The sequence below is a fragment of the Mirounga leonina genome, unplaced genomic scaffold (assembly GCF_011800145.1).
Source record: "Mirounga leonina isolate KUSES-001 unplaced genomic scaffold, KU_Mleo_1.0 Mir_168, whole genome shotgun sequence".
NCBI classification, from domain to species: domain Eukaryota; kingdom Metazoa; phylum Chordata; class Mammalia; order Carnivora; family Phocidae; genus Mirounga; species Mirounga leonina.
Window position 1 is genome coordinate 31,726,479 of NW_023270426.1, and position 14,581 is coordinate 31,741,059.

The 14,581-nt window shown below is 39.3% G+C and overlaps 1 protein-coding gene across 1 annotated transcript in view; it reads right to left on the minus strand.

The window, feature by feature from the left end:
• Positions 1–2,912, minus strand: part of SLC38A9 (solute carrier family 38 member 9) — a 91,019-nt gene extending 88,107 nt beyond the window's left edge. The window contains exon 1 of the mRNA XM_035014439.1: positions 2,794–2,912. The gene's annotated coding sequence lies outside the window, so the exon portion shown is untranslated. The remainder of the gene's footprint in view (positions 1–2,793) is intronic.
• Positions 2,913–14,581: the final 11,669 nt, after the last annotated feature.

Consider the following 14,581-nt stretch of genomic DNA (forward strand, 5'->3'; position numbering starts at 1 on the left):
ACAGTTTACTGACCTGCTTGCTGATACCTGTGCTGAAAAATACTTTTCTCCATAAAAAGGACATAGAAAGCAACCAAATAAAGTTCATTTGACATTATTCTTCAAAGTATTGACTATTAAGTATCAGTATATTTCAAAGAATGTCAGCTCTTTTCCATACTAGGCTCAGAAGTGTCCTTTCACAATTCTTTGCAAAAGCCAATCTATAGTATCTAGCTAAGATGCTAGCATCCATCTACAATAGGACCCATCAGTTTTTGCCCACAGAAATGTAGAGCTGACCCTTGAACAAAGCAGAGGTTAGGGGCGCCGACCCCAACCCCCCCAACTCCACAGTTGAAAATGCACATGTAACTTCTGACTCCCCCAAAACTTTAGTAAAAGCCTACTTTTGACTGGAAGCCTTATTGATAGCATATATAGTTGATTAACACATATTTTGTATATTGTATGCATTATACACTGTATTCTTACACTAAAAGCTAGAGAAAACAAAATGTTATTAAAAAAATCATATGGAAGGGCGCCTGGGTGGCTCAGTTGGTTAGGCAACTGCCTTCGGCTCAGGTCATGGTCCCGGAGTCCTGGGATCGAGTCCCACATCAGGCTCCAAGCTCGGCGGGGAGCCTGCTTCTCTCTCTGACCCTCTCTCCTCTCATGCTGTTTCTCTCTCTCTCTCTCAAATAAATAAATAAATAAAATCTTAAAAAAAAAGAAAGAAAGAAAATCATACGGAAATTACATTTACAGTACTATACTGTAAAAAATTCACAAGTATAAGTGGATCCGTGCAGTTCAAACTTGTGTTAAGGGTCAGTTTTATTATGGACCCAGCATACAAGTATTTATATGTTCTTTCTTAGAGACTGAAAATTAGTATTACCTAATATCTCTGCATATGGTAGATGTTTCAGAGACTGAAAATTAGTATTACCTAATACCTCTACATACAGTAGAGGTTTGAACCTCTGCTTACCAGAGCAGGGGTTGACAAATTTTTTTCTGTAAAGGGCCAAATAATATTTTCGGCTTTGTGAGCTTTATGACCTCTGCAGCTACTCAACTCTGTCCTGTAGCACATAAGACAATATATAAATGATTGAGCATGACTGTGTTCCAATAAAACTTTATAAAAAATAAATGTATCTGGCAGCAATGGTGTAGCAAATTTGGTCATAGTTTACCCACCTCTGTCCTATGCCAATATGAAAGCTAATGGAACCATATCATAAAAAAGGCAGCTTGGTGAAAGAAGTTATGCTATGTATATGTGTTTTCTTCTGTATAAGTCTGTAACTGCTAAAAGTCTGGTAACAAACTTATTTCAACCTCTTCCTTATGAATCATTTAATGGTCAGCCAATAAGAGCTATAATGCTCCAATTCTGAGGAGACTAGTGGAACATGCTTCCAAATTGATCAATAAATGCTTCAAAAGGTGTTAAATTTGACAGTGCTGGAGGGCAATGTAGTCTAATAAAGAAATTACCAGCCAAAACGATGCAAAGGGAACACTAAACGCTCTCAAGTTATGTTTAGGCAGTAAGAAAGAAAGAATGCTGATGAAGGACTGAAATTTAAGTGTATTATAAAATGCAGGCCCAGTAGAAGTTTTTAACCTCTTAATGATTTAACTTTTATGCTCATTATCTCCTTCTTAAAAAAATACTATAAATTATTTTATTTTTTAATTCAGGTGGGTATTCCCATCCTCCTATGCTGTTTACCCTTTACTGTAAATATTTAGGGTATTGTAAAATCACAATTAGCATGCTATTTTTATATGACTGAGATATACAGCATTTAGGATTGAGAGAAGCAATCTAAGGCTAAGTGTTATCAGAGCTCAAGTGGGCATACGTTGGGAAAGGAAAGGTCACATCTTAATTTGTTACCAACCTTTTATATTACTATGAAGTTTGTAGCGATTTTTCAAGTTAAGACAAGGGTTTCTTTGACCTATTGAGAAGTTTAAAAACTTTCCCTTCAGCGGCTGCCTATTATTTTGCATACCTAAGCATTAAAAAAAAAAAAAAAGGAGTAACAGGTTAGAGTTTGCTGATCTACTGATCTCAGCAATAGATTAAGGCACTGCTTCAGAGTCATGAAAATTAGGTTTTAGTCAAGTTGGCCATTAACTGGCTGTCTGGTCATGAGCGAGGCAGTTTCTCCAACTTGGTGGACCTTAGTTTCCTCATCAGTAAAGTGAGGAGAATGTGCTTGACTAGCTATTCTCGAAGGCCTCTTCCAGCTCTACTATTCTAAGACAGCTAAGATGTAAAGTCACCTACTATCAACACACCCGCTCTCACATTTGAGCCGGGGAAGTGTGGCGAGGACTTCAGTGTTTTGGCCCTCCATCCATCTCAAGGCATCCTAGCTCAAGGCACAAAGGTGTTGTCAGCTGCCTTCCAGCTCGTCCCTCCTCGGGACAGAGAAGGTTCTCCCATTCTCGCAATAATTCCAATTCTCCTCCTTCTCACCCGGTTGTTTACTTATTATCACCCTCAGGCTCAAACACGCACCGACTCCCCACAGCCCCTCGAATTCTCAGCTCCCGCGGGGGTCACCAGACCCAGAGAGCAGCGCACGCCGCTCCTCCGGAGTGGTCGCCTCAGTCCCCGACTTTGGCCTCACGGATCCCCCAAGAAGCAACCGTTTGGACGCGTTTCACTAAAGAACTTCCCCGGTGACAGCCGGCTCCACAGCAAGCTCAGCGGTTCCCGCCGCTTCCCCTCTGTCCCCTCCGCTCGGTCCCGAGGGATGATTTTGCAAGACCAGGGAACTGCCCTACCTGCTTCCGCCAAGCCCTCAGTCTCCGAGAAGTCAGCGAGAAGGCGGAGACCCTTTCCGAAATCCTCTCAACTTGCTGCGGCAGGGCTTCTCCCCCCTGAACAGGAAGAGGCAATAGCCTAGGCCGCGGGGGCCGGCGGGGGATGGAGTTCTGAGCGCGTTAAGCCGGCCGCCGCCGTCAGACCTCCCGCCCCTGGGGACTACAACTCCCAAAGACCTCTGCGAGAGCCTACGCGCCTCTCGCCGCAGAGCCCAGACCTCCAGCTTTGGAAGGAGGGGCGGTCCAGTTTTGCAAAGCTCATCTCTGGTTCCTGATGTTTGGCGTTGTGTGCGATGCTTGCCTGAGGTCCAAAGGCATCTAGAAGAAATGCCATCTCCTGCAGTCCTTACACCTCCAGAGGTTACTTAGGAAAGGGTTGACGTGACATCTCCATCTAGGGCTGACTTCCCACTGTCTCTTCTCAGGCTCTTCTGGCTAGTGTTCTGTACTGTCGTCACGTGCTTGAATCCCACGGACAGCGAGGGAAACTGGTTTGAAAAATGTTGGGTTGGGACTCTCACTCTTTTGGCTGGACACTTAATTTTTGTTGTTGTTGTTGTTCTGGTTTGTTTTCTTTTATTCTTTTAATGCGTTGACAAATTCGTCCCTAGGCTAAAAGGGGCTTTGGGAGTATTTTAGTCCATTCTCCACATCCCTAGTAATTTCTCCCAAAGCCACCCCAAATTAACCTGTAATCTAAGTAAAATTAGTGTGCTTGTTGTAAAAAGTCAGCTCAGTCAAAGTCCCTTGGAAAGCATATAGCAACACCTAAGCCCTTCTTACATAGGAAGCCAGTTACTTTTTATTTCTTTTAAGAAAACAACCAGAAGAAAACAGCACATGTAATGGGATAAAGAACCCAAATTAACGAATCCAAATTTAATAGCTACTATTGAGTGCCAAGCATTTTACATATAATACCTTTTTAAGTCTCTACCATGATTCTAGAAATGTGTATTATCCCCGTTTTACAAATAAGGAAGTAATCCTATAGAATTTAAGTAACTTACCCAAGGCCAAACAACTAGTAAGTGACAGAACAGTCAGACTTCCAACTGAGGTCTTATTTCAAAGCCTGAGTTCTCAACCACCACCAAACACTACCTCTATTATTGAGGGCTTGGCAACAGGCAGATGATATATTGGCAGGTAAAAGTTATTTTGCTAATGGTGTCCTTATTTAAAACTTTTTGCAATTACTCTTTGGCCTACCTTCAAATAAGCAGAACATTCTTTTGATAACTTCAGTGATAGCAAAATTTTCTTCTTTCTTTGCATTCCAGGTTGAGAAAATAATTTTAGGCAAGACTGAAAAGCACAAAAGTGAATGGTATGGAATGACATCAGTGAAAATGGCAAAGTAGGGAACTTCAAAACGTTGCCTCCATAAAAGCAATGAATAAACTGGCAAAACTGCTAGAACCAACTTTTTTTTTTTTTTTAACTGTGGGGCTTAAGAAAAGAATCCTGAATTTTGGCAAGAGAGCACTGTGATCATCTCCTACTCTCCAGGTTGGTAGCGGCCTTGAAGACAGTAGCTTATGTTCCTGGTGTAGGTTGCTGGTACCTGAGGGAGCAATATGGACCTTATTCTCAAGGAATTGTAATTATGCGTTTTCCCCTTTCTGATGGTTCCCTGAAGGTTTGTCTCAACGGCTTGCCTTTATTTTGCCTGCCTTAGAATGTCCCCAGGGCTGAGGCAGCTTCCCAGGCCATGCGTGTTTGTAGAAAGCATTTATTTTTTATTTTTTTTTTAAGATTTTTATTTATTTATTCATGAGAGACAGAGAGAGAGGCAGAGGGAGAAGCAGGCTCCCAAGGAGCAGAGAGCCCGATGCGGGACTCGATCCCAGGACCCTGGGATCATGACCTGAGCCGAAGGCAGACGCTTAACCATCTGAGCCACCCAGGTGCCCTGTAGAAAGCTTTTAAAGTGAACATATTAGTCACTGAGTTTACTAAGTAGTTAGGTCCAAACAAATTAATATGCATTTATGTCCTAACAACTTAGTAGCCATTTAAAAATACATTGAATTGAAATTGAAAGAAAAATATTTTATTTCATTCTTAAATAGCTACAGTTGTTTACTAATGGGATGTGTACATCTATTGGGTACTGCCTAACTTCTCAAACCTTGAAATCAGGTGGGATACCACTATCCTTGTTTTGTACTTCACCCTGGATTTTGCACACTTGCTTGAGACCATAGCAACCACTGAAAACTCAACTTGGTGGATATGATGTTATCCAAAAAAATTAACTTGATCTAATGTTGAAATTGTGAATTATCTCAATGTGGTAGTTCACATGGTATCTGACAGATGTTGCTGTGTTTTCCTCAAAAATTTAAAATACCCTGGGGCACCTGGGTGGCTCAGTCTCTTAAGGATCCAACTCTTGGTTTCTGCTCAGGTCCTGATCTCATGACTCATGAGATCAAGCCCCGCAACCAGGGCTCCATGATTAGCAGGAGTCAGCTTGGAGATTCTCTCTCTCTGCCCCTTCCCCCACTTGTGTGCACTCTCTCTCTCTGTCTAAAATAAAGAAATAAATCTTAAAAAAAAGATATTGTACTCTGGGGGTCCCTGTGAGTTCCCTGTGGTACTCTCACAGTTTGGGAACTGCAGGTCACTAGCCATTATTTCTACAACAAGGATTGTCAAACTTTCTCTATAAAGGGCCCAATAGTAAGTATTGTGGGCTTTGTGCCATATGGTCTCTGTCATCAACTACTCAATTCTGTCTTTATGGCATAAAAGAGCCAACATAGACAATATGTAAACAAGTGGAGTGGCTGTATTCTAATTTATTTATAGAAATAGGTACTGGGCTGGATTTAGCCCCAGGATTATAGTTTTCTGACCCTCAGCATAGAGGATCCAGAGTGGAGATTTTTGTGTATTAGTTGGAATTTTTCTAAGGAGAATAATTTTTTTCTCAATGATTTGGTTACCCCAAGGTGAAATGTGTTCGAGAAATGTAGTAAAAACACTTGCATCTGGGTGCCTGGGTGGCTCAGTGGGTCAAGTGTCTGCCTTTGGCTCAGGTCCTGATCTCGAGGTCCTGGGATCAAGCCCTGAGTTGGGCTCCCTGCTCAGCGGGAAGCCTGCTTCTCCCTCTCCCCACCCCCTCATGTTCTTTCTCAGTATCTCCCTCTCTCTCTCAAATAAATAATTTCTCTAAAAAAATAAGTAAAATAATTTCAAGTTTATAAAAAAGTTGCAAAGGCCAATATATCCTTTACTCAGAGTTATCAGTTGTTAACATTTTGTCATATTTATTTTATTCTCTCCCTTCCTTCCTCCTTCTGTCCCCTCACTTTCTCTCTCTCTCTCTGCATACACATTTTTCCCTAAACCATTTGAGATTAAATTGCACACCCTATGCCTCTGCTTCTAAATTCTTTAGTGTATATTTCCCAAGAAAAGGATTTTCACAGTGTAATGGTCAAAACTAGACCTTTTAAAAATTGATACAATGCTTTTACTTAATCTATAAGCCTATGGCAAATTTCAACAATTGTTTCAATAATGTTCTTTATAAGAGGTTTTGTTTTGGGTCTTTTTTCCTCATTCAGAACCCAACACAGGATTGGTCATGCATTGCATTTAGTCTTCATGTCTCCCTAGGCTCCTTTATTCTGGAATGGCTCCTGAAGACTTTCTTTCTCTTTCATGACATTGACATCTTTTGTTTGTTTGTTTTTTAAAGATTTTATTTATCTGAGAGAGAGAGAATGAGAGAGAGAGAAGGGAAGGGGGGCGGGGAGGGTCAGAGGGAGCAGCAGACTCCCCACTGAGCGGGAGCCGGACGTGGAACTCTATCCTGGGACCCGGGGATCATGACCTGACCGAAGGTAGACGCTTAACCAACTGAGCCACCCAGGCACCCATGACATTGATGTTATTGAAGAGTATAGGCCATTTAGTAGAATGTCCTGCAATTCGTATTAACCTAATGTTACCTTGTGATTAGATTCATTATGCATTTTTGGTAGGATTAATACATGAGTATTGTAGAGTCTTTCTCATTGCATCGTATCATGAGGCACATGATATTAACTGATGCTAAAGATTCTAATATTAATTGCAACATGGGAGAAGGGTTTCCCATACCATCAAATAATTCTTGGATACCAACTAGGTGTTCTACAATTTAACTCAATTCTAATACTACCTACCTGGAGATAGTTCCAGATCCACAGGTTAAAGGTTCAGTCCTACATGAATTCCCCCCCCCCCCCCCCCCCCGCCGACTCAGACACCCCTTGAAAGTCCAGATTGTCCTTTGTGCTTCTGACCAATTGGCTGTATAGATCAGAGGTTTCCATGACCCTCTCCTTGGGTTTGACTAATTTGCTGGAGTGGTTCCTAGAATTCAGAGGAACATTTTACTTAGTAGATTACTAGTTTATTATGAAAGGCTATAACTAAAGAACAGATAGATGGAAAAACCACAGATGGCAAGTTATGGGGAAAAGGTATAGAGTTTCCATGCCCTCTCCAAGTGCACTGTTCTCCTCAAATTCCCATGTGCTCACCAACCCGGAAGCTCTCTGAACTCCATCCTTTTGGATTTTTAAGGAGGTTTCTTATTACATAGATACTATTTATTAAATCATTGGCCCCTGGTGGTTGAACTCAACCTCTAGCCCCTCTCCTCTTGCCAGAGATGAGGAGTAGGGGGGACTGAAAGTTCCAACCCTCTGAATACCTAGTTGGCTCCCCTGGCAACCGGCCCCATCCTTAAGTGTGGTACAAAAGTCACTTTATTAACACAGCAAAAGAAAAAAAAAATCACAGAGCCAGTAGAGATTCAAGGAGAGGGAACTATATGAAGACACGAAAACTGGAGACATAGTTCACTGAAGAACTTGGAGACTAGCTATCAATGATGACCAATATGCACCTGTGATACTATGATTTATACTGAGAAATAGATATTTGGTTTTTGACCCCTTTCTGGCACAGAGCTAAAACTCTTAGAATCTTCTAAGTGATGAGAGTGATAAAGATATCTTCTGCTGTGTTAATCAAGTGATTTTTATACAACTGCAGAGTACTCTGAAGGGGAGCAGAATATGCCATGCCAAAATATGCCACTTTGGCATATTAATTATTTTGAATTCAAGGTACTTGAGAAGCAGCTGATGCAAGAAGGACTCTCTGAGCCTTCTTTGTGTCCCCAAAATCATGTGACAAGTTACCCCTGCCCTCATACCAGGAGGGTAGAAGGCATCCTTATCACCAGAGAGGGAATTTAGGGTCAAGAAGGCTATGTAAACAGAACTTGTTATTTCTTCATCAGCTTACTACCTTAAGTCCAAATCTTTTTGTCTTGTCAATTCTTTATAGATTTATTGTTTGTCTAAAAGGTATAAAAGCCTCCTGCTTTGGTCATTTCTTTGAGTCTCATATTGTTATGGGGTTCCTATACATATGAAAATAACTTGGTTATTCTCCTGTTTATCAGTCTTATGTCAATTTAATTATTAAGCCAGCCAAAGAGCCTAGAAGGGAAAATTTTTTCACCCTGCCGCTACATGGGTGGATGTTTCACTCTGCTAATGAGGGACTTTTGAGTTTTCAGTCTTTACCTTTTAGCTCTACAATTAATAACTTTGTGTATACCCCCTTTTATATTTTCTGACAGTGTATATTTGAGATAAATTCCAGAAATAGGATTACTGGATCAAAGGGCAAATGCACATGTAATATTGCTAGATACTGACAAATTCCCTTCGCTCAGGACTAGGCCATGGTACCTCACCAACAGCAATGCATAAGGGTGTCTGTTACCTTGCAGCCTCTCTGATAGAGTACATTATCAAACATTTGCCATTTTAATAGGTGAAAAATTATATTTTAGTTTAGTTTTAATTTTCATTGTTCTTGAAATCAAGCATCTCTCTATTTTTTAAACCATTTTGTTGTTGTTGTTTTTGAAAGATTTTATTTATTTGACAGAGAGAGAGAGAGCACAAGCAGGGGGAGCAGCAGAGGGAGAGGGAGAAGCAGACTCCCTGCTGAGCAGGGAGCCCCATATTGGGCAGACTCTTAACTGATTGAGCCACCCAGGCACCCCAGCTTCTCTCTGTATTATAGATATTAATCCTTTTTCTGGATTATGTTGGAAATAATTCGTCCCAGTTTTGCCTTTGCTATTTATTTTTTTGTCATGCAAAGTTTTATTTTTAATATTTATGTAGTCACACTGTATAAAATTATTACTTCTGGATTTGAATTATAGGTAGAATGTTTTTCCAAGTATAGAGGAATTCACTGTTTTCTTCTAGTATTTGCAAGGTTTTATTGCTTTTACATTTGAATTTCTTATCCTGTTATATGGTGTGAAGAGCAGGTCCTCTTTTATCTGTTTCCATATGGTTGTCCAGTTATATAGAGAATATTTTTGTAAAGAAAAAGTAGTCAACGGTGTCAAAGATTGATAAAAAATCTGTTAGTGGGGCGCCTGGATGGCTCAGTCGTTAAGCGTCTGCCTTCGGCTCAGGTCATGATCCCAGGGTCCTGGGATCGAGCCCCATGTCAGGCTCCCTGCTAAGCGGGAAGCCTGCTTCTCCCTCTCCCACCCCCCCGCTAGTGTTCCCTCTCTCGCTGTGTCTCTCTCTGTCAAATAAATAAATAAAATCTTAAAAAAATCTGTTAGGTTAAGAATTGAAAACTGTCAGTTGGTTTTAGAAACAAGGAGGTCAGTGATGCTATTGACCTTCTCAATATCTATGAAGCAGTGGGGCAAAAGCCAGATTGCAATGGGTTCAGGACTGAAAGATGGGGAAGTGGAAAAAGCAAGTATAGGTAACTCCTTGTGAGTTCGTAAATGAATAAAGTCTTTTTATTAAGCACCACATAACAAATTTACAATTCTAGATTTTAAAAATCTATTATTTTTTTTAATAAGAAATAGTTTTATTTCAAAAAGTATATATTGAAGGCATCCTAAAATCTTAAACAGGATTCTGGACACCTAGGCCTATAGAACAATAAATAGGCAAATCTACCTCCCCCTCTGGGATTGGAACTAGATGTTGGACACCGAAAACGGTATGTCCTTTAGTACATAAGAGTCTCTGAAATCATATAAATATAGAATACTTTATAGCAAATCAGCATTAAATAAAAGTCACTGAATTTTCATAACTTAATTTGTCTCATAGACCGAAAGTTCTGTACATCCAACACACAGACGGCCCCACCCCCAGCGGGCCCATCTCTGACCCATTTCAGAGTATTTTTCAGTAAAATCCCTTTATTGGTCAGGGACCAAGTAGGAAAATAGAAACCATTTTAACTATGTAAAATAGAGGGAATTTGACCTTTGCGAGAATGAGAACATGGTACCTGATGTGGATACATGCCGCTCTGCAGGTACACAGCCTGGTAGGTGGTGTGTAGGCTGAGTTTGTGTGTAGGCTCCTTCTTTTTTTTTTTTTTTTAAGATTTTTATTTATTTATTTGAGAGAGAGAGAATGAGAGGCAGAGAGCACGAGAGGGAAGAGGGCAGAGGGAGAAGCAGACCCCCTGCTGAGCAGGGAGCCCGATGCGGGACTCGATCCCGGGACTCCAGGATCATGACCTGAGCCGAAGGCAGTCGCTTAACCAACTGAGCCACCTAGGCACCCAAGTTCAGCTCCTTCTTGCCTCTTAGCTTGGTGCCTTTGTTCAGGGCCTAACTTTCATAACTCTATCTGGTGGCCCTGGTTATCCCCATTTTAGAGACAGAGTGATTAAATAACTTGCCCAAATTCCTATAGTTAATAAATGGATAACTAGAGATTACGAATACTGACTTCTCAGTAAAATGCTAGTAATTTCTTCCTCCCTGTTTGAAAGCTCCAACTCTTTAGTCTTAGTAAACATAGGTAGAAAGAGCTTTATCCCTGGCTGAGGTTCATTGACAGGACCTGGTCACTACTTCTCTTGAGGTGAAATACTTCCCTCTTTTATACCCAGGAAGATTGACAGTAATGACTTTCACAAATCACATTGCCTTGCCATTTGGGACACAGAAAAGTCAGCTTTTTTTTTGTTAGGTATAGCTAACATCTAGTGGGAATGGAAAGTGCTAGACTTTGGTATACTGTGTTTTCCTCGTGACTGTTTGCCATACTCCATATGTACTCCATACATACTCCATACATAATTCACTGATGAAACACCATTTGACAGTGAAGGGCCAAGAAGACCCCTTAGTCTTAGGAAGGATTGTTCAATGTACCCTGACACAGTATTTGACTTGTATCCTTCACTTACTTCTAGCTCTCATTTTACACTTGTAAAAGTACTTAGGGACTACTGAGTGTATTGTGTCCTCTAGAAGGTCTGGTTGATTATAATCAGGATCTTTCAGGAACACTATTTAAACAAGACTGATATCTAAACTAGGCTCTCAATGTATTCATTCATAATGGGGAGCAAGTAAGGCTTACATGTCTTATCCACTGCACCTCCTTTCTTAGTATCAAAATATTTCGGGGAAGTTGAATTATTAATTAAGAAGTTGCTAAGTGAGCATAGAATCAGAACATGTGCTGATGAAATATCATTACCTCATAATAGAGAAAACCTGTCTAGTGACCAATCCCCATATCCAGAGTCTTTCCATTTGCACCAGTGTTTTCCAAATGTTAGTCATTTGAATACCACCTTCATGATTTTTGTCATTCCTGCATACCATTAATATATACTTTTTCCTTAATTGAACACACTTTTTAAAAACTTAACTATTTAGCTTCATTCTAAGCAATTATATTTCTGAAATCCCAGGTTTGCTATGATTGTTAGTTTTTTAAAACATTAAAATAAATATTAAGTATAATACTCAAATAACTATTAAAATGAAAATTGTCCATAAATTGCCTAAAATCAGTGGTATGTGTTCCCCACTTTGGTAAATATTGCCCTAATTATTATCGGAAAAATAAAGAGTTTCGTCTCTCTGAATCCTGCTTAGTATGCTGAAAACCCCTCTTTGATGACTTTCTTCTTTAGATGTGTTACTAGCACCATAGTATCTTAGAGGTGCTATAAACCTACCCCCTCCTCCATTTTGTGTTGATTTACAGGGCTCCAACCTGTTTTATTTATTTATTTATTTATAAAAGATTTTATTTGTTTGAGAGAGAGAGAGCGCAAGCATAAGCAGAGGGAGCAGCAGAGAGAGAGGGAGAAGCAGGCTCCTTGCTCAGAGGGGAGGCTCAAGGAGCCTGCTACAGGGCTTGATCCCAGGACTCTGGGATCATAACGCCTAACCAACTGAGCCACTCAGGCGTCTCTGTAATATTTATTTTAAAAAAATCTTTTGTGTGGTTATGTGCATAGTAAGAGATTCTCAGATATTTTCAGTACCTAGGAGTGAATATCTATTTTCCCCCATTTGAGGTGACCCATTTTTGGCCTACTGGTAGATTAAAAGAAAAATTTAACAGTCTTGATATGATACTAGGCAGAGTTTACATCAATTAAAAAATCATTTGAATAATGTGGAAATAATACTGAAAACATAAGTCTAAAATATCAGTTCTCTTTGGAGAATTTAATGCTTCTTTCTAAAGTGTAAAGGATATTAACTGCACACTTTGATTCTAAACGGTAAAAATCTTTGAGAAAATCTTATTACATGGGATGTACAGAATTTGGATAAACTGTATATAAGCTTTCCAGTGAATCTTCTGAGACAGAAATCTTAGAGTTTTATATTCCATTAGCCACTGCCGTTCTTTTTCCTAGACTGTTTCTTGAGAAATTGGCTAATTTTACTTGTAGCACTTAGCATAGTACCTGGCATATATTAGGTGTTCATTTAAAGCCTATTCAATAAATAAATGAATAACTAAATGAATTCCTGCATTTTCCCTATGTTGCAATTTAGTACTGTCACTAATTTCAGATCTGTCAGAAGGAACACAGAAAATAGAACATACGGGTGTCCCCCACTATCTGAAAGTGGAGTGTTCTTATGAAACCTTTCACAGGTCACAATAGTATAAAGTAAAGAAGCAATTACCATGAATTTCTATGAAAAAATTTTGACACTTCTCAGACCAAAAAATGACCTCTCTTATACTTTTCTGATACCTTAGGACACATCTTGCTAATGGATGCGCAAAATAAATTGAGTTAAATCAAAGATGCTCACAAACACAGTCCAAAGCAACAGTGGTATGATGCTGAGATGCTTAGTTCTTGGGGAGGGAGCTTGGTGCCACTCGCTGCCTCCATAAGGCATCACTGCAGAAAAAACACTGAATGCTATTTTTGCTTTTGCTTTTTCGTAAAAGCAGAAATCCTCTTTGGATTTTTGGTTTGTGAAAACAGGCCCAAATGTAGGTCTTTCACAGAAGCAAAGTGGCAGAATGTGAGCTTTCTAAACACGGGAGATACCCATACTGGCTTTACTTTCTTGGCACACACATCATGGAGCAAGTATTTACTTAACTGTGTTTGTCTTTTTTCACTGTTTATGTTCAATTTTTGAATTGTATTATTTTCATCCCTTATTTATCCTTTCCTTAATATTGAACTTAAGTTCTCATTAGAATTTACTTTATATTAACCAGGGATAGCTCCCCAAAATTATATAGAATGTTTCATAAAGAACTGCTTAATTGCAATACCTGAAAGCAATAACAATCTGTTTGTTCTAAGACTGAATAGCAGAAAATATTTGCTAAGTGTTTTCTTTATCCCAAAGAAAATGAAAACACTAATTTATAAAGATATATGCAACTTTGTTTATTGCAGCATTATTTACAATAGTCAAGATATGGAAACAACCTAAGTGTCTATTGATAGACAAATGGATAAGGAAGTTATGTATGTATACACAATGGAATATTATGCAGCCATGAAAAAGGATGAGACTGGCATTTGAGACAACATGGATGGGCCTAGAGAGTATAATGGTGAGTGAAATAAGTCAGAGTGAGAAAGACAAATATCATATGATTTCACTCATATGTAGAGTCTATAAGGGGAAAAAAAGACAACAAAAAGAATCAGACCTGTAAGTACAGAGAACAAACTGATGGTTGCCAGAAAGGAAGGAGTTGGGGGGATGAGCAAAATGGGTGAAGGGGAATGGGAGATACAGGTTTCCAGCTATGGAATGAATAGTCACAGGAATAAAAGGCACAGCATAACGAATATAGCGATGTATGGTGACAGATGCTAGCTACACGTGGGGTGAACATAGCATAATACATAAACGTGTTGAATCACTATGTTGTGTATCTGAAACTGATGTAACAGTGTGTGTCAACTATACTCAAATTAGAGAAAGTTATTATCTTTAGCTCAATTCTGAAAAAAAGTTCATTTTAGAAAATATCTCCCAAGTTTTCTGTACCTAAAAAAGAATCTACTTGGTTATTCTGTCAACGCAATTTCATATCTTACTCCTTTTGCGTAATATTTTCCCATGACATAAAAAATTTTGAAAGAACACATTCAATTCAAAGTGAGTTAAAATACGTTAGAGGGCCCGTTTTTACAAATTCAGAGCAACGGGAGTATTGGTGGCTCTCCCATACACACGTAGTGATTTAAGGTACTAGCCTCCTCAAGGGTAGGATGTGAAAATTTGGTTTAAAAAGAGGAATTATTAAAAATGACAGTAATGTTAAAATATAATCTGGGTTTATCTTTGTTAAATATAATCTTTTAAAAACAATTCACCTTGAAAATAGTGCTAACTAGATAAATATTGACATATTCTTGGTGGAAAAGACAA